Raw genomic sequence first — 23,229 nt, 5'->3', positions numbered from 1 at the left:
CAGGCCTCCCTGTCCATTACCAGCTCCCTGAGTCCACCCACACCCATGTCTATTGAGTTGGTGATGCCATCCAGCCATCTCATCCTCTGTCGTCCCCTTCTCCTCCAGCCCCCAATCCTTCCCAATATCAGGGTCTTTTCCAGTGAGTCAGCTCTTCCCATCAGGTGGCCAAAGTATTGGAGTTTCAGCTTCAACATCAGTCCTTCCAGTGAACACCCAGGACTGATCTCCTTTAGGATGGACTGGTTGGATCTCCTCGCAGTCCAAGGGACTCTCAAGAGTCTTCTCCAACACCACAGTTCAAAAGCCTCAATTCTTCCGCGCTCAGCTTTCTTCACCGTCCAACTCTCACATCACTGCTGAATTAGAAGCCTGACCCTCAGGCAGCAGCTTTCAAAGAGTGCAGATAAACCTTTTTAAGAGAAAGACCAGGAAACGGGTGATTTTCCTGCTTCCTCAGTGCTGAGCCCTCAGGGCGATAGGCCAGGTGCCTATCAGGAATTTTCTTTGCTATCATCTTGAGGGTCCCTGGACACAAGCCTGTTGGCTTTCAGAGCTAGGTGTTTTGAGGGCCTTCTTTCCCAGTGGTTGTCTTAAATGTTGGAGTGATGATATACATACATGTATAGCTGAATCACTTTGTTGTATACGTGAAACTAACACAATATTCTAAATCAACTATACCCTAATATAGAATAAAAACTTAAAAAGTATAGCTATGTATAATTAGATCACTTTGCTGTACATTTGTAGAAATGAACACAACACTGTAGATCAACTATACATCAATCAAATAAATTTTTTTAAAATGTTGGAATGATAGATGTGGGGTCCAAACCCTTCACTCCTCAAGATTGCTTTGCTATTCAGGGGTTTTTGTGGTTCCATATAAATTTTAGGATTGGTTTTCCTATTTCTTATTTTTATTTAATTTTTATTTTCAGTACATTCTATTTATTCATAAAAACATTCTAAAAATGTACAATTTTTCCTTTTCAGCAGAGTATGATAAAACATAAAACCCCCTAAACAGAATACTTGGCACAATTCAAAATCAAATTAGCATAGTATTAAATACTTATAAAACTATATCCTTTAAAAATATTTATAAAATTACAAGCAATTTTGTAGAACTGACATAGAAGAATGGCCCAAAAATGGGAGAAATGCTGGGAATTCTCATTTCTCGGAAAAATGCTGTTGGAATTTTGATAGGGATTACATTGGATCAGTAGATTGTTTGGGCAGTGTGGACATTTTATTAATTCTTCCAATCTATGAGCATAGAAACTCTTTCCATTTATTTGTGTCTTCTTCAGTTTCTTTTACCAATGTCTTACAGTTTTCAGCGTAAGGTCTTTCATTTCTTTGGTTAAATTTATTCCTAAGTATTTTAGAGATTGGGATTGTTTTAAAGAGAATGTTTAAATATAGTATTTCTAAACAACAACAAACTATATTGTCCTTTCTCAAAATGTATACAATAATATAGTAATTTTTTTATTATCAAGATATTCTGATTCTTTCTCTTCCTTTTACTATATGATGATATGTAGTTGGCCTAGAGGTGTCTTCTCTCTCCCTCTCTCTCCCTCTCTCTTCCTCTCTCTCTCTCTCTCTCTCTCTCTCTCTCTCTCTATATATATATATATATATATATGGGCGCGCACACACACACACACACACACACACATATTAGCAGTCTCTTGTATATATGGGTGAACCTATGTTCTTTTTTTGCATTTATTGTTCTTGAATTCATTCATTTTCATTCTTAACTATAAATTTTAACTTCCAAACTGATATAAAAATTATTTTAATAAAGTTTTTAATCCAATATGTGAAAAGCCACCCCACTCAAATAAATCAATTTGATAATTTAATAAACAAAGAATCAGACTGTGAAGGTCTGACAAGGAGGATGTACTGAATAATTTCAAGCAACAGAGTAGGATGACTTACTGTTTTAGGAATTTGTTAAAACTTGGTGATTAATTAGAGTCAGTCGATAAGCTGAGAGAAGGAGTATCTGAATGACTTCTAAATTTCTGGCTTGGTATTTGGGTTTATGGTAGAGGGGACCATCAGTGGGAAGACTGTGTGGGAAAGAGTTCATTCTGGATGGAAGATGGACCGTTTGGTTTGTATCTATCGAATTTGTGATGTCTGTATATTTCTTTCAGGTGAAGGTATTACATGTATAGATGTGCTGGTTTGAAATTCAGCACCAAAACCTATCTCCTAAAATGCTCTCATTCTTTGGTCTCTGTGGAACTTCCCATCTCATGGCACTGCTCTCCTGAGTTTCTTCCCACCTCTGATGTTGGGCTCTTCTTCCCTCACCAGTGGGCACGGCTGAGACTCCCCGGGGTCCTGGCCTAGGTCCTTTCTCTTCAGTGATCTCACTCTCACCTGTGGCTTCGGCCACCATCTCGAGGGCACAATGATTACAGCTTGGGAGAGGTGGTAGGAAGATTTGGGATCAGACAACTAGAAGGAAAATCAAGAGATAGTAAAATAATGATTGCTTCTAGTGGAAATTTTGAAAAATCAGGTAGCCACTGCATAAAATTCTAATCAGCAGATCAAGAAAATGGGAGCGACGATGGGTCTTCTTGTTGGGAAAACTGTATCGCCTTTACAGAACAAAGTCAGCTTGCGGTACACAGGGCTCACACCACATTGCAATGGGTGTAAGAGTAAAAGGGGGTATTGGGGAGGTGACAAGAAGGGGACCCAGTGTGTATAGATTAATGTGTAAATAAGAATGTGTGTATGTGTGTTCAGTCGTGTCCAGCTCTTTGCTACTGCATGGACTGTAGGTAGCCCACCGAGCTCCCCTGTCCATGGGATTTCCCAGGCAAGAATACTGGAGAGGGTTGCCGTTTCCTTCTCCAGGTAAACAAGAATGATAAGGTACAAAAAGAAGGCTTGGGACAGAAGCTAAATCAGTTGTTTTCCAGCATGTATATCTTTAATTTAAAAAAAAAATTGAATAAAACATAAACTAAGGCTTCCCAGATGACTCAGAGGTAGAGAACCCACCTGCCAACTCAAAGGACACAGGTTCAATCCCTGGGTTGGGAAGATTCCACATAGTGTAGGGCAACTAAGCCTGTGTGCCACAACTATTGAGCCCAGGTGCCACAACTACTGAATCTTGTGCACCCTAGAGCCTGTGCTCTGCAACAAGAGAAGCCACCACAATGAGAAGCCCCCACACTGCAGCAAAGAGTAGCCTCCATTTGCCACAAGTGGAGAAGGTGTGCACAGCAAAAACCCAGCACAGTCAAATATAAATAAATAAATAAAGCAAAAATGTCCACTGAAAACCATTTGAGAATAACAAGGCCATTTCCCTTCACTGGATTGGCTTTTAAAATGAAAAACTAGACATAATGTCTTCATATGTGTTTCCTCAATTTTTGTTTTTGGCATTAATTTAGCATGAAAATGAAAGCTTTCCATTTATTAAACCTGATGAGTGATGGGTTTTAAAATTTGGCTACAGGTTATATTACATCACACATGGGCTACTCTACCTAATATTAATATATATATGGACATCACAAAATATTATCAAGGCCATTCAGGTTAATTCAGTCCCACAAATATGCATTGATTTTCTATTGAGAGGCAATTGCTATGCTAGGTATTGGGGAGCCATATAGAAATAGCTCAGTCTCAAAAATACAACCCCGATAACCTGAAAAACTTAATATAAAGTCATACAAACCAAGATAATAGCAGGTTCAATGAGCATGGGAAAGACTTAATCCAACCTGATGATTCAAGCATGAGGTCCCCTGAAGCAAGCCTTGAAGGAGAAATAAACACTAGCCAGAAAAAGCAGAGAGAGGGCATGCAAGACAGAAAGATTAGTATGAGAAAGATACCGAAATATTCCAGAGCATGTTACATGAATGGCATTATAAGCTGCAATCTGGTTTACTGAAGCATAATGTATAAATCATAAGAGTGAAGGCCAAAGACAGAGATAAAAGCAAGTTTATAGGGAGCCCTGTATATCATTCCAAGGAACTGAACTTTATAAATTCATAAGGCACTAAACCATAGATGTAATATTGTGTGAGTTGTATTTTTATAAGATCATTTTGCTGTGATGAAAAGGAGGCAAGACTTGGAGAAAGGAGTTCAGTTCAGTTCAGTTGCTCAGTCTGTGGGACTCTTTGCAACCCCATGGACTGCAGCGTGCCAGGCCTCCCTGTCCATCACCAACTCCCAGAGTTTACTCAACTCATGTCCATTGCGTTGGTGATGCCATCCAACCATCTCATCCTCTGTCGTCCCCTTCTCCTCCTGCCTTCAATCTTTCCCAGCATTGCTGCTGCTGCTGCTAAGTCGTTTCAGTTGTGTCCAACTCTGTGCGACCCCATAGATGGCAGCCGATCAGGCTCCGCCGTCCCTGGGACTCTCCAGGCAAGAATACTGGAGTGGATTGCCATTTCCTTCTCCAGTGCATGAAAGGGAAAAGTGAAAGTGAAGTTGCTCAGTCGTGTCAGACTCTTAGTGACCCTATGGACTGTAGCCTACCAGGCTCCTCCATCCATGGGATTTTCCAGGCAAGAGTACTGGAGAGGGGTGCCATTGCCTTCTCCTTCCTAGCATTCAGGTTTTTTCAAATGAATCAGTTTTTTGCATTAGGTGGCCAAAGTATTGGAGTTTCAGCTTCAACATCAGTCCTTCCAATGAATATTCAGGACTGATTTCCTTTAGGATGGGCTGGTTGGATCTCCTTGCAGTCCAAGGGACTTTCAAGAGTCTTCTCCAACACCACAGTTCAAAAGCATCAATTCTTCAGCGCTCAGCTTTCTTTATAGTCCAACTCTCACATCCATACATGACTACTGGAAAAACCAAAGCTTTGACTAGACAGACCTTTGTTGGCCAAGCAATGTCTCTGCTTTTTAATATGCTGTCTAGCTTGGTCATAGACAACCTAGAGTAAGCATCTTTTAATTTAATGGCTGTAGTCACCATCTGCAGTGATTTCGGAGCTCAAAAAAATAGAGTGTGCCACTGTTTCCCCATCTATTTGCCATGGGACCAGATGCCATGATCTTAGTTTTCTGAATGTTGAGCGTTAAGCCAACTTTTTTCACTCTCCTCTTTCACTTTCATCAAGAGGCTCTTCAGTTCTTCTTCACTTTCTGCCATACGGGTGGTGTTCATCTTCATAGAAGAGAAGAGGATAAAACCCAGGGTGAGATGACCAAGTCTTATAGAGATATATAATATACAAAGGGAGTATATAATAGAAATGGAAATTTAGGAGGGATTCCAAGATGAGTTCAAATGGGGGACTTCCCTGGTGGTCCAGTGGTTAAGAATCTACCTTGCAATGCAGGTGACATGGACTTAATCTCTGATCAGGGAACTAAGATCCCATGTGCTGCAGGGCAAGTAAGGGCTGTGTACCACTGTTTACTGAGCCTGAGCACTCTGGAGCCTGAATGATGCAACAAAGATAATCTCTGCATGCTGCAACTAAGACCCAATATGCGCTAAGTTGCATCAGTCATGTCTGACTCTTCAGCCCCATGGACTGTAGCCTGCCAGGCTCCTTCATCCGTGGGATTCTCCAGGCAAGAATACTGGAGTGGGTTGCCATTTCCTCCTCCAGGGGATCTTCCCCATCCAGGGACTGGGCCCGTATCTCTTGTGTCTCCTGCTTTGGCAGATGTGATCTTTACCATGAGCATCACCTAGGAAGCCTAACACAGCCAAATAAAAAATTTTTTAAGAGACAGACTTTTTTTTAAAAAAAGAGATCAGTTCAGATGGTAGGAGAAGTTAATAGTGTTGGGTGATGAATTAGGTGCTTGGTGCATGTGTAAGTCTAGATTAACTCACAGATTTCTGGTATTGATGACTTGGTAGAAGATGCCATTAGTCCATAGAGTATAACAGGAAAAGGAATAAAAGTCTGGATAGATAGAGCAGAGAGTGATGAGATTAATTTGGACCTGGGTGCCAGTGAAAGTTGCAAGTGGACGTGTCTAGCAGGTCTTTGGATAGCCAAATATGAAACCTAGCTGAGAGGTCAAGGCTGAAGATACAGATATGGAATCACCATTTAAATATTACTTAAAATCATGAGAGTCAGTGAGAATGCTGTGTTAATGTAGAAGAAAACTCATATGTGTTTCACACTTACTGTTCATGTTGTCCTTTGAGTTTTCCTTGTTTCATTTTAATGGGATTTTACCTGTTTGACCAGGTGGTGGTCTAGGGGGAGTGCCACCATATTGGTTTAACCATAGAAGTGGAAGCTCCTGAATAGGAACCCTGTCTGTCTGTGGTTTTTAATTTCCTGCTCTTGCCAGCTTATTGCTGACTTAGCCTTCTTTGAGCTGTCTTCTTCAGAAGTAGCTATACCTTTCTGTGTTTCTTCTACATTAAATGCTCTCATGCCACCTGCTAACAACATGTGCTCTGGGAAGGATGTTCCCTGGGGTTGGATTAGTTGTTTCCTCCAGCTGCTGTTATAGAAACTTGGTGGCTTAAAGCAACATGAACTTATTATCTTTCAGTCCTGGAAATCAGAAATCGGAAATCGATTTAGGATAAAATCAACATGTTAGCAGACTGGCATGAGTTCTGGAGCCTCTAGGAGAGAATCTTTAACTTTTCTAGCTTCTGTATCCCTTTGCACATGACCTCCTTCCTCTGTCTTCAAAATGCGTTTCTCCAACCTCTGCTTCCATCATCCCATCTGTTTCTTCTGCCTTTGACTTTCTTGTTTTCCTCTTGTAAGAGCTTTTTTTGATTGTATTGTGCCCACTGAGGTAATCTGGGATAAACTTCCCATCTCAAACCCTTTATTTAATCACATCTTCAAATTTCCATGTAAGATAACATTCATTGGATCCAGGGATTAGGACATGGACATCTTTCCAGGGCCACCATAATACAGCTACTATATTGTCCTTGACAAGAAATGAACACAGCTGCTCACCCTGGCTTCCAGTAGTACTTCTTATAACAGGTACTGTGCTTCAGACAGTAAGGAATCTGCCTGCAATGGTTCGATCCCTGGGTTGAGAAGATTTCCTGAAGGAGGAAATGGCGACCCACTCCAGTATTCTTGCTTGGGAAATCCCATGGACAGGGGAGCCTAGAGGGCTACAGTCCATGGGGTCACAAAGAGTAGGACTTGTCTGGCAACTAAAACAACAACAACAACAACGAATGCTTATATTAATAAGGTAACTGGCCATACATGAAATATTAAATAGCATTCTTTAACTTTCAGTTTTACTTGTACAACATCATTGCTTATATTCAAATACCTAAGCATTACAGGGTAAATTTCACATCCAGACAATGTAACAGACATTGATCTTTTTTCAACCTCAGCATCAAATTCTCCTTCTTAAAAGTTCCTGTAAATTGTTTTGAGGAATTACTATCTCCAATCCTGTATTTTTGGAAGCACGAAAAATCCAGGTACCTGCCTTTCATTCTGGAAATCAAAGAACCAGATGTTTCCTGCCCCTCTTTTGGTCCAGTCAAGGAGTTGGTGCCTGATCGAAGTTTGACTAGTCAAATGCTCTGCTCAGTGACTTGAATGTTGCTCCAGTAATGTGAGGTTCAAAATAGTAGTTGCATTTACTGACTGTAAACTGTAAATTTCATTGACTGCAACATCAAACAAAACTGCTCTTTCTAACTTCCTAGAGCTACAATATTGCCTCAAACTCTGCCTGTTTCAAGACTGCAAAGTTTTCAACCTTTCCAATAAATACTTTTCAGTTTGCCAAGTTAGGTTTCTGTCACTTACAATCAGTAAGCCCTAACAATAGCAGGGTTATATAAATATTATTGTTGCCTGGTTGAATCTACCATAAGAATTTTGTAGGAAAATTGATTTTCTGCTTCAAGTGAATTTATTCACTAAAGTCACCTAATTTGATTTAGGGCCTGACAGTTATAATGGTCTTCTTATTTATGTGACCACATTAAAAATTCTATGGCTTAAACATACTTACAAATATGGGGATGCAAGGTAGTTTGCTCTCTCTAGATTATGAAGGCCATTTTTTCTATATCAGTATTTGGCCTTTTCATGGCATCTTGGTGATGGATAGGGAGGCCTGACATGCTGTGTCCATGGGGTCGCAGAGAGTCGGACACGACTGAGTGATTGAACTGAACTGAACTGAACTGAATTGAGTCTTATTTGAAAAATAAATGCTCCTATATAGTCACTCTGGAATTGGCTGGCAATATCCTTTGGAGCTTTGTTAAAGCATTATAATCATGGTACTACTATTCTGAGGATTTACCTCCATTTCTTTGAGTGTTTAGTGGTTTAAAGATTTTTTTCCCCTCTTTAATGGAAAATCACTCAGTGAAATTGCGGAAAAGCGATTATTTATCTGAGTCATATTTTTATGGAAACTGTTTTTCACTTCTCTGCATTTTTAGAAGTGTTTTCTTTAAAAAAGGATATTCTATTAATATTTATAATTAGATATCACACAAAGCAGATGCTAAATCTTATGCTATAAGTTTATGGGTACAATTACATAAAGAAGATTATATACTCTCTGGCATAATGTTCTTTCTGGAAGCCGTAGAACAAAGGACAGACCTTCTCTGTGAAGCTGCCCATTCTTTATAATAGAGTAGAGGGGAACCGGAAGACGGTGATTAACCACTATTTTAACTCTTATCATCCAGAACCTAGTACTTAAGTGGGTTGAGCAGGAGCTCAATAAACACTTAATTGATTGACTCCGTTCTCTCTTTGACCCAAATCTCACCTATTCACAGAATATTTATTTCTATTCTTACTTAGAAGCCTTACGGATGTTTTTTACTTTCAGAGCTCGTGGACTTGTCGTCCTCAGCCTGTGCGAATGGGCGTGGCTCCCAAATGCAGTTGAGATGGAGAGCTGAGCGTTTACTGAGGTCAGAGGACAGGAAGAAAAGAGATTCATTTCCCTAATTACTTTTGGTTTTCTTTAAATACCCACAGAAACCGGTGGAATATATATTGTGTAATCTAATCCACAATCCCCCCCACCCCGCCCCCAAGAGCCTTCGTTGTACAGATGGGGAAACTGAGGCTCTGAGGAATAACTGTTTGGAAATAAGGGCACGGGGTGTGAGCAGTCGGTCCTGGTGAGTCTAGACTGGGTCCACAACCCGGGCTCCTCCCTGGCGATTGCGTTTTCAAAAATTCTACTAGGGACCCCGAGGCTGGAGAGAAAAGGGCAAACCCTTTACCCGCCTACGTGATCTCCTGTGATAGAAAGTGTGGAGCGCTCCTGACAAGATTAGGGGACCAGAGCCGGCAGGTGAGGCGGGGCAGGTTCCATTCTCCGCGGATGCAGCGCCAGGGAACGCACGGGGCACGCCCACCAACGCGCGGCCGCCTCCCGATTCCTTCGCTGGGATGCGGGGCTGGCCTCTGCGTCCCGTGTGAGCGCACTTGCCGCCCGGAGGCTGAGCGGGCATCACCCGCAGGACGCCGGGCACCTCCCCGCGGCCCGGGCGCACGTGCCGGGCCGGGGCCAGGGCCGGTGGCCACACCGTAGTAGCCGGGGCGGGTGGGAGCGCGGGCTCCGGGCCTCGGCCGTCACTCGCCCGCCGGCTCCGGCGGTTGGGCGGAGGAAGCGCGGGACTCCTCCTCCCCACCGTATTAACATGCACCCAGGGGCGGGTGACCAGCCCAGCCTCGCCGCCCCAGCCCGCCGCGTCCCGCCACTGAGCCTCCGCGCCAGAGGCGAGCGCTGCGCTCCGGGCGCCGCAATCCCGAGGACCCGGCCTCTCCGACACCTCCGGCCCCGGGGAATCGGCGGCATCCGCAGCGGGAGCGGTCGCAGCCGCCTCGGCTTCTCTCTCGAGTTCTTCGCCTCGCGTCGCTGAGAGCCTGTCCCGGCCACGGGGACAGCTCTTTCGTCCTGCCTCCGAAGCTCGCGGGAACCGACGGGCGGCCGCGGCGACCGAGGGCCGGACTGCGGGCAGCGGCAAGGTAACGCCGGGCTGCGCCGGGGGCTGGGGCGTGCGCTCGCGGCCGGGGCCACCGGAGCCCGGGCCGCCGCCACCGCCGAGTTCCTAGTGGCTTTTCCCCGCCGCGCGGTCGCCGCTGATCTTGCCGGTGCAGGGACTCCGGTCTGGGCTCTCCGGACCGCTAGCCGGCTTTTCCTTCTCCTTCCGCCGCCTGGGGCGCACTTCTGCGACCCCTGGGGACCCGGGGGCCGGCGCGCCCCTCTCCGGGCGTGCGGTCCTCGCGGCTAACTGCCCCCCGCCACCCCGCCCCCGGGCCCGGGAGCGGACGGATTTCTAATTGCGACAGGGTCCCAGAGGGGGAGGGGAGCTGAACGGCAGTCCCTGGCACGTCCACCGGCGCTTTCCCGCCCCCCGCCCCCAACCCCGTGCCCCTTGCCGGGGAGGAGGGGGCTATTCGCTGCAGGGCATTTCTCCACGGGCTCCCAAGTCGTGGGCGAAGCAAGTTGTTGCACTTGTTTTCTGGGTGACATTTTGGCTTTGGGAGTGGAGACAGCCCCCTCTCCTGTGTGAATGTGTTTGTGTGTGTGTGTGTGTGTGTGCGCGCGCGCGCGCAAGCAAGCAAGCGAGAAAGAGAGAGAAAGCCAGAGAAGCAGAGACACAAAGAGAGACAGAGGCACATAGGGAGAGACCGGGATTCAGATAGAGAGACACACGGAGAAACGCCGTCCTACGGAGCGATCGCTGGAGAGTCGCCCCCTGCCCGCGGCCCAGGCCGAGGCCAATTCCTGGCCAGTCACGGCGCGCCGGGTGTTTAGGGAACTGAACGAGCCTGGATGAGCCGGGACCAGGCAGAGACCCCTCCTCCGGGCCCGAAGGGATAAAAATTGCGCTTTCCTGGAGGGGCCGCCGCAGCTGCGGGTGGTGGACCTCGGGGCTGAGGGGCGCGGAGATGGAAATTCAGCCCGCAGGGCTGAGATGCTGCGCGCCTCGCCTAGTGCGGTGGCCCTGGGAGGCGATGGGAAGGGGTGGCTCAGGTGCCCGCGACAGTGTCTGTGCCGGCGCTGTTCCCGCCCCGCGCACCCAGGCTCGCCTCCCCTCCTGGTCTGGAGGCTGCGGAATTTTCTGTCGGATAGGGGAGGGGGTTTGAGCGGGGAGAAGGCCGGGACAGCCCCCCACCCACCCCCCTCCCCTCGCCACCGAGGGTGAGAGGTTATCTCCTTTCTGGACTCTGGCGAGACTGTCCCCTTCTGACATGGTGAGCTGGTTCCGTTCTTGAGAGATCGCTGCTCTCTGTCTCCCCCACCCCTCGCCCCCCTGCATAACGCGTGAAGTTATGGAATTACAGTGATGAAAGGTGTATAATAAAAGTAACAATTGAAGACGGAGCTTTAGCTTTTATAGTCTTCGCAGATGGCTTTGTAAAGTGATGATGGATCAATCTGGTTTGTAGTCAGACCCTGGGATGAGGAATGTTCAGAGCCAGGAAAGCAATGTTAGGACCAAATGCAAACATTTTGCAAATTGTTATCTTTTTTTTTTAAACCAGGAAGGAGCTAACTGCCTTTTGTCTGTTATTTATAGCCGAATTTCAGCTTCAGGGAGCAACTTTCTATTGGCCTATGTAATTTTGCATGTATAACGGCAATCTTTATCCCAACTTGAACGGAAATGACAGGAAGGCAAGAGATGTTACAAGTATCTTGATTTATCTAATGTCAAAGGATAAAGTTTTCCTTACATTTTAAAAAAGGAAATCCAAACTCGTAAAGAAATATCGAATATCTTGCAAAACATATGAAGTTTAAACGATTAGTTGACAAAAGCTACCCTTGGTTCAGAAAATTCATATTCTGGCATGAAACAGGAAAGTTTATACAAATCTAGTATCAATGGCCTTGTTAATAATTTCCTTTGGATGTATTAGTTCAGTTTAAAGTTGCTACAGTAAAGTCACTGCCTTGAAATATTCCTAGTTCTAGATCTAAAATTCCATGACTATTAAAAAAAAAAATGACTCACTTAAGAGAAACTATTAGCTATTTTATATGAGAAGAGACTTGAGTGCCTTCAAATACAAGCTATTTTGAAAATTACATCGGTTTCCCTGTATATTTCTATCTAAGGCTAGTTTGCCAAATAAAATATTTGGTCTCAGAAATTATAGATGATATAAATACTGGCAAAATGAACTGGTAAACAGATTCTTTAAAAAATTATGGAATCATTTTCTGACAACTCTTCAAATCACACACTAGCAATTGTGCTTTGAGGGGAATAATACTTGAGTATTCCCTGTGGGGAATTTTCATGGTTTAGCATCTGTAATTTTTCCTTCAGTATAAACTTTGTTCTGCCAGGACTAAAACCTTGATATGAGTGATTATTGAAATCAAGACCACCTTCTCAAAATATCATGTGGCCCATACAGGGAAATAGACTAAACTGTAAGTTGTTCTACTTTCTAAGTCTGTCTAAGCTTAAGTATTTTATTGAATCAGATTTGGAAATGCAAATTGCATGCTCTTTGATGTAATTCTGTTAGGTATGTGTATGCCTTTGTTCCACATAGCCATCTAGATTGATTAATTTCTAAGAATAAATTTAAAATTGTGAAGAAGGGAAACGAAGTTTTACTAAGTACTCCTTTAGAGATTTGTAGCCTAGTAATAGTTCCTGCTACAACTCAATTGAGACAAGTAACATATTCTTTGAATAGCAACTTCTGAAAACAGGGTTCAGCGTTCTGACTTTGATTTCATGTACTATTTCAGATTCAGAAAGAATAATAAAATGCCATCTAAATGTGTGTTTTCATAGTGAGTTTTCTATGACGGAGTCAAATTCACATGATGGTGTCTTCTGGATCATTCCCACTAATTGTTCTACCTTTAATCAGAGCAACTCCGCTCCATGCAGAAGAATCTGTCTCTTTTTAGGAGGCATTCCACTGGAAGACTGTCATGAAGATTTCATCTCTATAGAAACCACGCTTGCCTCTCCTGGGTTAATTTAAGGAAACGATGGTAGTTGTAAGTTCTTTTGTTTCTTTTTCTCCTTTACCCAGTTAAAGGAGCATCATTAAAGGACTTTGGAAAAATCGAAACCCTTGTCTCCAATCCTCGACTCCCACACTTACATATGCCTTATGTCTATGAGATGCTGTTTTCTTTGTACGTTTTTATTTTATAGAAACACAATCACAAGAAGACCGTTTTCTAGAATTCTAAAAATTTTGTGTTGCTGATACACTTGGAGGTTCAAAATCACCCCATCATGTTTTGTGTTGTCTGTTATTTCCATAAGATTCTTGAGGCTTGTACTTCTTCATTTTCAAAGAAAGGAATAATTTCTTTGACCTCCTTCCTTTTTTTTTATCACAGGGAATGTGTAGCCTGCTTCCTGTTACTGCTGCCCAGTGAAGGTGACTTTCACTGTGTGGTCTCTCAGGAATTGTCAAAGATGGGGTTTCTAGGAAGGTCTAAACTGTTCTTCTGGCACAGAGGAGGATTTAGAACTGTCAGTCTTCCACTTATTAAACACCCACTGATAACTCATTGTTTGAGATACCAGCTACCAGTTCCTTTTCTTCTAACACATACCTCTGTGGCTTATGCAAAATGTATATTTGCTATATATAATATACCATTGATGCATGCAGCATGTGTGTGTGTGTGTGTGTGTATACACTCAGTTGCTTCAGTCATCTCCAACTCTTTGTGACCCTATGGACCATAGCCTGCCAGGCTCTTGTCTTCATGGAATGTTCCAGGCAAGAATACTGGAGTGGATTGCCACGCCTTTCTCCAGGAGATCTTCCCAATCCAGGGATCAAACCCATGTCTCTTGTGTCTCCTACATTGGCAGGCAGATTCTTTACCACTGTACCACCTGGGAAGCCCTGATATATATATATATATATATATATATGTCCAATTCTTTGCGACCCCATACACTGCAGCACACCAGATTTCCCTGTCCTTTACTACCTCCCGGAGTTTGCTCAAACTCATGTCACATTGAGTTGGTGATGCCACCCAACCATCTCGTCCTCTGTTGCCCCTTTCTCCTCCTGCCCTGTATAATTTGCTACTTCTTTTTTTTCTTTTGGTAACCCTGAAAAGGAAAACATGTGGTGGAGGACAGAAAAAAATGGATTTTGGTTATAAGGTGGTTAAACATGGTGAATGGCTTTTCTTTGAGGACTTTCTTCTCCTCTGTGATTGTGCAGAGGTTGGTGTAGCATATGAAATACGCTGACCCAGAAATGTTACATCTTTCACTCTAGACAGTGGTAGGGCCAGACAGCTGGTGTACCAATGAAAAGCTGGAGATATTCTCTGCTTCTATTGACTGAAGATTTTTCCTGGATGGTGTTTATTGTTTTCTCCTTACGGGAGGTAGTGATTACTGGGTAACCAGTGACAGCCCACCTGGGGGCCAAGCACGCACCCAGGAAGCAGGAAGCAGGAAGCCCTCTGGATTCTGTAGCCACAGATTTTTGGCTCAGATTCTTGGGCCTTTTTTCCTCTTGGGTAGGTGAACACTGTGTAGTGGGGTCATCATTGTCCTGTTTGGGGTTTCTGTGAACTAGATATCGCTGCCCTGGATCTCCTGTGAAGATGCACACCATCCCTTCTCCTGGGATTTGCCCGAGACCAAACTGTTCATTTTCACATTCACATATCATAGTTTGCTCCTCTGTCATCATGGACAATTTCTGTATCTTCTCCCGACGTTTCTTGTCGAATTTGTAAGCAGCAGCCTAAAAAGCAAGTGTGAAGAGTGTGGTTTGGCAGTGTATGAGCTGCCTGATCCCACGTGGATATCCTAACATTCAGCAGAGCAGTGATCTCGTTGGAGCCATGGATGAGCAATTAGGAGAGAAGGATTTGTGCTGGGACCTGACTGTCTCTCCACTCCCGCACCCCGATCTTCACTGGGAGAGCTCAGGGGCATTTCAGTGGCTCCATCAGGCAGCTTGTGGGAAGGTCTCTCCCTCTCTGGGCACATTTCCAGCTCTGCCGCTTCATTTTACTCCCTGACACGGTTTTGGCTAATTTGAAAACATCTGCTAGAGTAACTTCCCTTTTAATTCTACTACTGGAGAATGTTTATGCATATCTGATAGGAGGACTGGCATTAACCCTCACTCTAACCTGCAGATTACAACCCCTGCCTTGGGCATCCTTGCTTTTTGGGTTTCAGTTTCAGTGGAGACTCAGTGTGAGGTCGATTTCTGGACTAGAAATTTCCCTGGTAGATATCGCAGAGATTTCCTTGCAAAACACATGCTGCCGTTGGAGGGGGAAATGGCATTTTGATCTTGTCTCAGACTTTGCAAACAGCTCTTCTTTGATAAGATTCATCAGACTACTCTAGCAAGAAGGCAGGGCACAGTTACTCTGCTCGAAGCTCTTTTCACAGGTGTTGAGACAGAAGCCAAGTCACCTTTTCAGTGTTGCAGTCTGGGATGAGCTTTCCCATTTAGAGCTGGGAAGCCACAGTAGGGGAACCTTGAAAGCACTGATGCATTTAGAAGTTTTCTGTGTGAACTCCCTGGAACATGTTTCTTATTATTATTTCCTTTCCCGAGACTTCAGCTGAGAAGTCATTGAATCAATGGAGCCCTCCAGTTGCAGGCAATTTCAGTGCTTGATACTTTTTTAATCATGGTCCTTTTATAGTAAATAATGATGCCTTGTCTTTTGTGATTATCTGATTGACTATCTTCCTCACTGAGCTGTGCATTTCATGAGATCTAAGACAAGAATTGCCCATTCATGAAATATCACTGATGCCTAGCACAGCACCTGGAACTTAGTAAGTGGTCCGTAGACATTGGTTGAGTGAATAAATGAATGAATAAAGAGAAGATGTAAGTCTGTATTCCAATGGTGTAAGGACCGTAGCTCCAATGATAGTATTACCTGACTTTTGTATGGCCCTCCTTGCAATCTCAAACTCTGCATTCTTTGGTCCTAAGTTTACTGTGATTATACCTGGTGTTCTGGTCACCAGAGGGAGTTTCCGAAATAAGATAAGGGTTAGAAAGACAAAGCAATACAAAACAACTCCTGCTCCCCACCTCCCCCAAAAAACCCTCCTCTCCTCCACCTTTCTCCTCTTACTGGAAAGAAGACATTTGAATAGCTTAACCACCCCAGTGCCTTTATTGAATTCCACTCCTGCCCTTTGATTCTAAGCACAAGCTCTTTTCCCTCCCTTTACCCCATGGGATCGAACATTCCTTCTTATGTCTCCACTGAGTCAGGCGCATATTTATATCCCATTTTTCAATTGATGGGCTTGTCAATCTCTGTGAGACCTTAAGATCAAGGGCTAACAGGGCTAACAGAGTGCTTGCCAGTGGAAGGGATGCAAATGTTCATTGAGGATTGAAAAGTTGAATCAGATCACAGGGATGAGAAGTAGAAAGTGGGAGGGGGCAGAAGTGGTTACAATTGACTTTCTTGCTGATATCTGTAGAGGGACTTACTTAGTACCTATGGGAGGAGGGTTCTTGATCACAGGGGATGTTGGAATCTACCCTTTTAAATTGTATGGGTTCACAGCCTTCTTGGTATTTTCATGGCTTATACTAGTTTCTGGCCAGGCATGTAGTATATTTGATCTACACTTCAAGGTATTGGAATGATGGAGAGTGTGGACCAACAGCACAGATATGCTAACCTGCTCTTGGTACCCTGCTTTAGATGTTACACCACTGCTCAGCCTTAAAGATCTGTGAAGACATGTAAGACTCAGCAGGGACATGACCCATGGTTTTATAATATGCATCATCATTTTTCTAGATTTGCATTTACTTGATCGATAATTTAAAATATTCTACTTTGATGCTGAGGATCCCAAGAGATTTAGATGATTGATGGCAGATGTAGGATGTAGCCTTTCTAAGGACGGGCAAACAAACAAATGAAACTCTATGATCTTCCTTGTATTCATGAGGATGGAGACTGTCGAAGTGCAAAATATAGTTCAAATCCTTGGGCAGCTGAAAGTCGAACCCAAAGGAGTGGGATCGTTTTAGAATGCTTCCTAAAGAGGAAGGTCTTAAGCTGGACGTTCCTAGATGGTAGGAGTTAAGTAGGAGGAAGGGATGAGGCAAAACTGTGACAAAGACGTGGAGATGCAAGCCAACTTGGCAGAACCCTGGCTCAGGGAGATGGTCTGCTATACCAGCTTCTCTAGTGTCTTTTACTGAGACCTGGAGGTGAATTTGATTGAAAAGAAAAGAGATGCACTCTGTAGGGTGTTACTGACTATACAGGAATGTTTAGAATTGATAGGAGCACCGAAGGACTCAATATAGACAGTGACATGAAGAAGTGGCCTCTAGGATGGATGGAAGTAGGTCAGTTGGCCACCAGATTAGGACAGAGGGATGTCTTAGGGTGCTGTTGTGCTAATTTAGGCACAAATGATGAGCCCCAGGTCTAGGGAAGTCAGAAAGGAAGAAAAGAAGGCATGAAAAATTTGAAAGTTTTCAAGTGATATTTGATTCACTTCTTTCTCTGTTGCTATATACCTGTGCCTCAAACTACTGTTCAGTTCATTATTAATTGAGAATTATTGTGAAATGTTTCAGCAACAACAAAAAATTAAATATTACAATAAACACTGATATACCCAATCACTGTGGACACTGCTGATACTCTCAGAGTCTCTCCAAGCCTGTCTCCCCTCAGTGGTACCCTGTACACTGAATTCTGTGTTTATCATTGCCACACATTTCCTTATGCTTTCCTGGGTATGTGTGTACCTACAAATACAGTCTTGTTTTGCTGTTTTAAAACTCTGTCTGCATAGAAACACCATACTCTTTGTTGCTTTGTGGTCTTTACTCAACTTTAATTGATTAGTATTTTGTTGATATGTGTGCATATCTGCATGCTAAGTCGCTTCAGTCAGTGCCAACTCTTTGCAACCCTATGGGTGGTAGCCCACTGGGCTCCTCTGTCCATGGGATTTCCCAGGCAAGAATACTGGAGTGGGTTGCCATGTTCTCCTCCAGGGGATCTTCTTGACCCAGGGATCTAACCCATGTCTCTTGTGTCTCCTGCATGGGCAGATGGATTCTTTACTACTAGGGCCACATGGGAAGGCTACTGATATGAGCAGGTATTACTTATTCATTTTTTTACCACCCTGTGGTACTCCATTGTGTAATAAATAGTGAATAACATCTCAGTCTTCTGTTGATGGGCATTTTGGATATTTTCCAACAAGGCTGCTATACAGGTTCTGCTAACAAAGGAGCCTTTTCTTAGGGTATCTTCTTAGGAGAATTGCCAGAGAGTGAATTTGTACCATCCCATTTAGAAGATGATTCCAAATTACCAAAAAGGGTTTTGCCTGTTGAAAAACCCTATCAAAAAGGGTTTTATCCTCCCACCCAGCCATCTATAAGGAGCTCCTTTCTTTTTTTTTTTCTATATCATTGTCAACACTTGATGATGTATGTTATTTTTGCAGTCTTTAGGATGTGAAATTATACCTCCTTGTAGTTTTAATGTGCAGTTAATGACTGTGTTTAATGACTGACTGCTAATAATGTTGACCATTTTTTCCATGTCTTAACATTCAGATTTCTTTGCAATGCATAGGCATACATACTGTTCACTCTCCCACTGTTGAAAAAAATTCATAGACTTGTAAGAGTTATTCATATATTCTGGATACCAGAGTTGTTTTTTTTTTTTTAATTTTCTGTAATTTCATTCTAGAAATGAAAGAAAGCTCATTTCACTGGGCTTCTCCCAACTAGTGGCTTGTCTTTTCATTTTTAGAATGTGTTTAGGTGAAAAGATTCTTTTAAAAATTTAAATGATACGTGTTGATTGAAGATTGATTCTTCTCTTTATTTTATAGATACCTTGTTTAAGAAATCTTTTTGCCAATTCTAGGTGCTAAAGGTGTACCCTTTTGTATCTCATAGACTATTAAAGTTTTATTTTCACATTTAATTTTCAAGACTTTCTTATCGAAGATTATTTTATAAAGGCCTTAATCACTTTCCAAATTTGGGCACAGCATGTAACTTCTCTTGGTCTGAATTTCTCCCTCCTGAAGTTAGACTTTGAAGCAGGTGTACTGTGTGACTTCTGCTCCTGGCCCTCTGCTTCAGGACTGCCTCATGTTCTGTTGGGAGTGCTCAGAAGTCTCCTAATGGAACTTCTTGCCTCTGGGATCTCCTTCTTCTGATTCAGCTTGTGTATAGATTTACTATCCTAAAAGAAATCAATCCTGGGTGTTCATTGGAAGGTCTGATGTTGAAGCTGAAGCTCCAATACTTTGGCCACCTCATGCGAAGGGTTGACTCATTGGAAAAGACCCTAATGCTGGGTAGGATTGGGGGCGGGAGGAGAAGGGGACGACAGAGGATGAGATGGTTGGATGGCATCACTGACTCGATGAACATGGGTTTGGGTAGACTCCAGGAGTTGGTGATGGACAGGGAGGCCTGGCGTGCTGCAATTCATGGGGTCGCAGAGAGTTGGACATGACTGAGCGACTGAGCTGAACTGATAGATTTACTTTTCTAAAGACCTATCGAAGTCATTGTGAGACTTTGCCAATTATGACCTTGAGACCTTGAGAGGAACAATCATGACCTGCATCTCCCATCAGAGCTCAGACCTGGATCATGGTTGGTTGGTCCTCAGATATGTGAGTGGGACAAATCCATGAAAGCACAGCTGGCTGCCTTCATGGCTCAGCTCCATTTCTTTTTCTTAATATTTTTATTGAAATGTAGTTGATTTTTTTTATTGCAATATGTGTGCTCAGTCATGTCTGACTGTTTACCACCCCGGGAACTGTAGCATGCTGGGCTCTTCTGTCCATGGAATTTTCCAGGCAAGAATACTGGAGTGGGTTGCCATTTCTTATGCCAGGGGATCTTCCTGACCCAGGGATCGAACCCACGTCTCTTGCATCTCCTGCATTGGTAGTTGGGTTCTTTACCGCTGTGCCACCTGGAAAGCCCAAAATTGATTTATAGTATGTTAATTTCAGGTGTACAGCAAAGTGATTCAGTTATATATGTATGTATATATATTACTTTTTAGATTCTTTTCTATTATAGGTTATTATAAGATATTGAGTATAGTTCCCTGTGCTGTACAGTAGGTCCTTGTTTATATGCTTTATATACAGTAGTGTGTATATGTTAATCCCAAACTCCTAATTTACAACCCCCCCCCCTTTCTAAGTTAGTCCCTTACATCAAACCTCTTCTCTACCACGGCCACTCCTGCGTGTCAGGACTGTGCTATTCTGGCCCCTCTCTCCTCTTCCTTTGTTTTTTTTTCCTTCCTGTATTTAATTTCTGTCGAGTTGACAGAATCAGCAGCAGCCCATTCTCCTAGAGCTGGGACAAGAGGACTCTGGGGTTGTCTCTGCTTCATGTTCTTCTGTACAGTTTGAGGGTTCTACCATGAGCAAGACTTTCTTGTAAAACCATGATTTCAAAGTTTCCTCTATCCTTCAAGGCCCAGGCTAATCTTAACCTCTCTCATGAAGTGTTTTATGACTACTCCAGCTCAGAGTAAACTCCCCTCTGAGTTCCAGTTGCATTTTTCTGGATCATTTACTTTATGATTTACATTTTAAACATTTTATGTGAATATTCCTAGATTTGAAGCTCCTTCAAGTAGTGAATTGGCTTCTGAGCTTTTGTCTCTCTCTTGGGCCTAAACCCAGAAGCCAGCAGAGCGTTGTTGTTGTTAGTTTCATTTTTGTTTTTTTAGGGTAGCAGCTGCTTTCTTGATGATTGTGATTAGTTACTGGAGATGTCTTGGGCTGAGTGGAGATTTGCAGTTTAAAGACATTGAAAATAGTGATATTACTGGAATATGTAAGGTTTTGGGATAGGAGGCTAAATTATAGTGACACAGATTTGAGCTCTGTTTTGATTATGTTGATTTTTCAGATGACATGACCCATCAGCAACTTGGAGAACATTAAAGCTGAGTTTTATGAAATGTAAAGATTTGAGGTGTTGATTAGGGTGTTCTCTGCTGGAAGGAGATCATTAGATTCAGGTTAGGGGCAACTATGTCTGTGTTCCAGGTGGGAATCTTACCCTCACCCTCCCCAATCCTGATTCCACTATTTTGATATTTAACTAAGTAGATGACTTTGGGCAAGTTAATTAATTTCTCGGAGTTCAGCTTCCTCATCTGAATAAGGAGGATACTTCAACTTACATATCAGAGTCTTTGAAAGGATTCAGTGAGCGAACCTTTGTAAAGTATCTAGTTCAATGGTGGGCTTATGGTGGGCAATGAGTAAATGCTGTTATTGTTGTTGTTTAGTCACTAACTCATGGTCAACTCTTCTTTGACCCCATGGACTGTAGCCTCATAGGCTGGATTTACAGGGAAAGAGGCCCACAGCCCCTACAGCTCAGCCTTATCTGACATGGTACCATAGGATGTGAAGAGATGACAACAGAAATCAAAGGCATGTCTTTCTCCCCAAGGAAGATTTAATTGTGAAACCAAGTATTTAAAGCAACATTCAAAGTGTACATTTTAATTTACTCTGGCAAGAATGCATATTTATGAAGGCAAGGTGGGATATGGGAGAAATTAAGAGGTAGTTGTGCTTGATTCTTATGGAGGAGCATCTCCTGGTGACACAGGGAACCCTGGCTCATTGTACTTTGACAGGTGGAGCCCTCATCTTCTGATCACATCCACCTTCTTCTCCTGTGTGGGGCTTATCTTCTGCTTCTGAGTTGTCTGTCTTCCTTCTCAGCTCACAGCTCCTCTCTGAGAAAGGGCTCAGCAGATGAAAACCAATAGTAAATAGAGTGAGAAATTTACTGACTGATTAGATGGGGAAATTTTATTGTTTTCTCATTAAGGGAGATATTTCTTGGCAGTTACATCTAGATTATTTGGGTTTTGTAGAATTTTTATGTTATAGCAGTATGATGTTTCTTATCTTTGTTATTTAGGTTTAAAATCCCATAGTTATTGGTATTGTTTAGTCGCTAAGTCATGTCTGACTCTTTGTGACTCCATGGACTGTAACCTGCCAGGCTTCTCTGTCCAAGGGATTTCTCAGGCAAGAATATTGGAGTGGGTTGCCATTTCCTTGACCAGGAGATCTTCCTGATCCAGGAATCGTTCTGCGTTGCAGGCAGATTCTTTACCACTGAACCACCAGGGAAGCCCAAAGCGCCATAGACCCAAATGCAAAATTGTTTTTCTTATGTCCTTAATTCTTTCACAGATTCCTCTTTGGTAGAAATATTGACACCCATAAACTGGTTTGATATGTTCCAAAGGGAGATGATAAACTCACATTAAATGCAATTAAAATATTGGCAATACTATTATAGTTTACCAAGAGGTTATATTCTATAGGTATGTTTATAAACTGATTATTTTTGGACACCCAAAAGAATTTCCTATAGAAATTGTATATCTGATAATAGCTAAAGTTAAAGTTATAGAGTCTTGTTCACCCATTTGCTACAAGCAAACTAGTATTACTATAATGAAAACCATAGCTATCTAAAATTCAGGACCCTATATCTATGGGGAAAAAAGGAATTCTAAGTTACGACCATTCCACTCTTTTGGCCACAGATTTAGGAACACTTTGGCTCTGCCAAGGGTCGGCTCCTGGACCATACCCAGCCAGCCATCGCTGCCAACACAGTGGTATGGTTTCCCCTTAATCCAGGATCAGAATTAGTGAGGGGATGAGGGAACCAAGAGTTTCACTGATGGGCACTAATAATTAAACAGCTTTATTTACATAAACCACTGCTCTTTGTTTGAATACTTGAATGAAAGAAGAAAAGTCTAGTATAACTCAATTACCCATACCATGTCCTACACGGAGAACCCAGATGTGTGTAGATGATTTGTAAGTCAGATGTCAGTAAGTTAGGAGTGATAGGTGGAAATATATTCCTTTGTACCTAAGTCATTGTCCTCTAATATTTTCCCTATGCATTTCAGATCCTGAAGATTCCCACAGCTGAATGATGGGAATTACTGATTCATTCATTTATTCAACTAACAACAGTTTTTTATATAAAGCTGGATTTTTCACTGCTCTGACAAAGTTTTTAAAAATATTTGCTTATTTATTCATTCCTGCCTGTACCATGTCTTAGTTGTGACACTCGTTGGGGTGCACAGGCTTCTCTCTAGTTGTGGCACATGGGCTCCAGAGCACGTGTGCTCAATGGTTGTAGCGAGTGGGCTT

The 23,229-nt window shown here is 42.9% G+C and overlaps 1 protein-coding gene across 1 annotated transcript in view; it reads left to right on the top strand.

The window, feature by feature from the left end:
- Positions 1–9,412: 9,412 nt before the first annotated feature.
- DLGAP1 (DLG associated protein 1) overlaps positions 9,413–23,229 on the top strand; it is a 762,891-nt gene continuing 749,074 nt past the window's right edge. Inside the window, exon 1 of the mRNA XM_081561948.1 lies at positions 9,413–10,003. The gene's annotated coding sequence lies outside the window, so the exon portion shown is untranslated. The remainder of the gene's footprint in view (positions 10,004–23,229) is intronic.

Source organism: Giraffa tippelskirchi, chromosome 14 (genome assembly GCF_054371585.1).
Source record: "Giraffa tippelskirchi isolate mGirTip1 chromosome 14, T2T-mGirTip1v1.2.pri, whole genome shotgun sequence".
Lineage (NCBI taxonomy): Eukaryota > Metazoa > Chordata > Mammalia > Artiodactyla > Giraffidae > Giraffa > Giraffa tippelskirchi.
The sequence above is the reverse complement of the archived record's forward strand: the minus strand, read 5'-3'. Positions and strand labels throughout refer to the sequence as shown.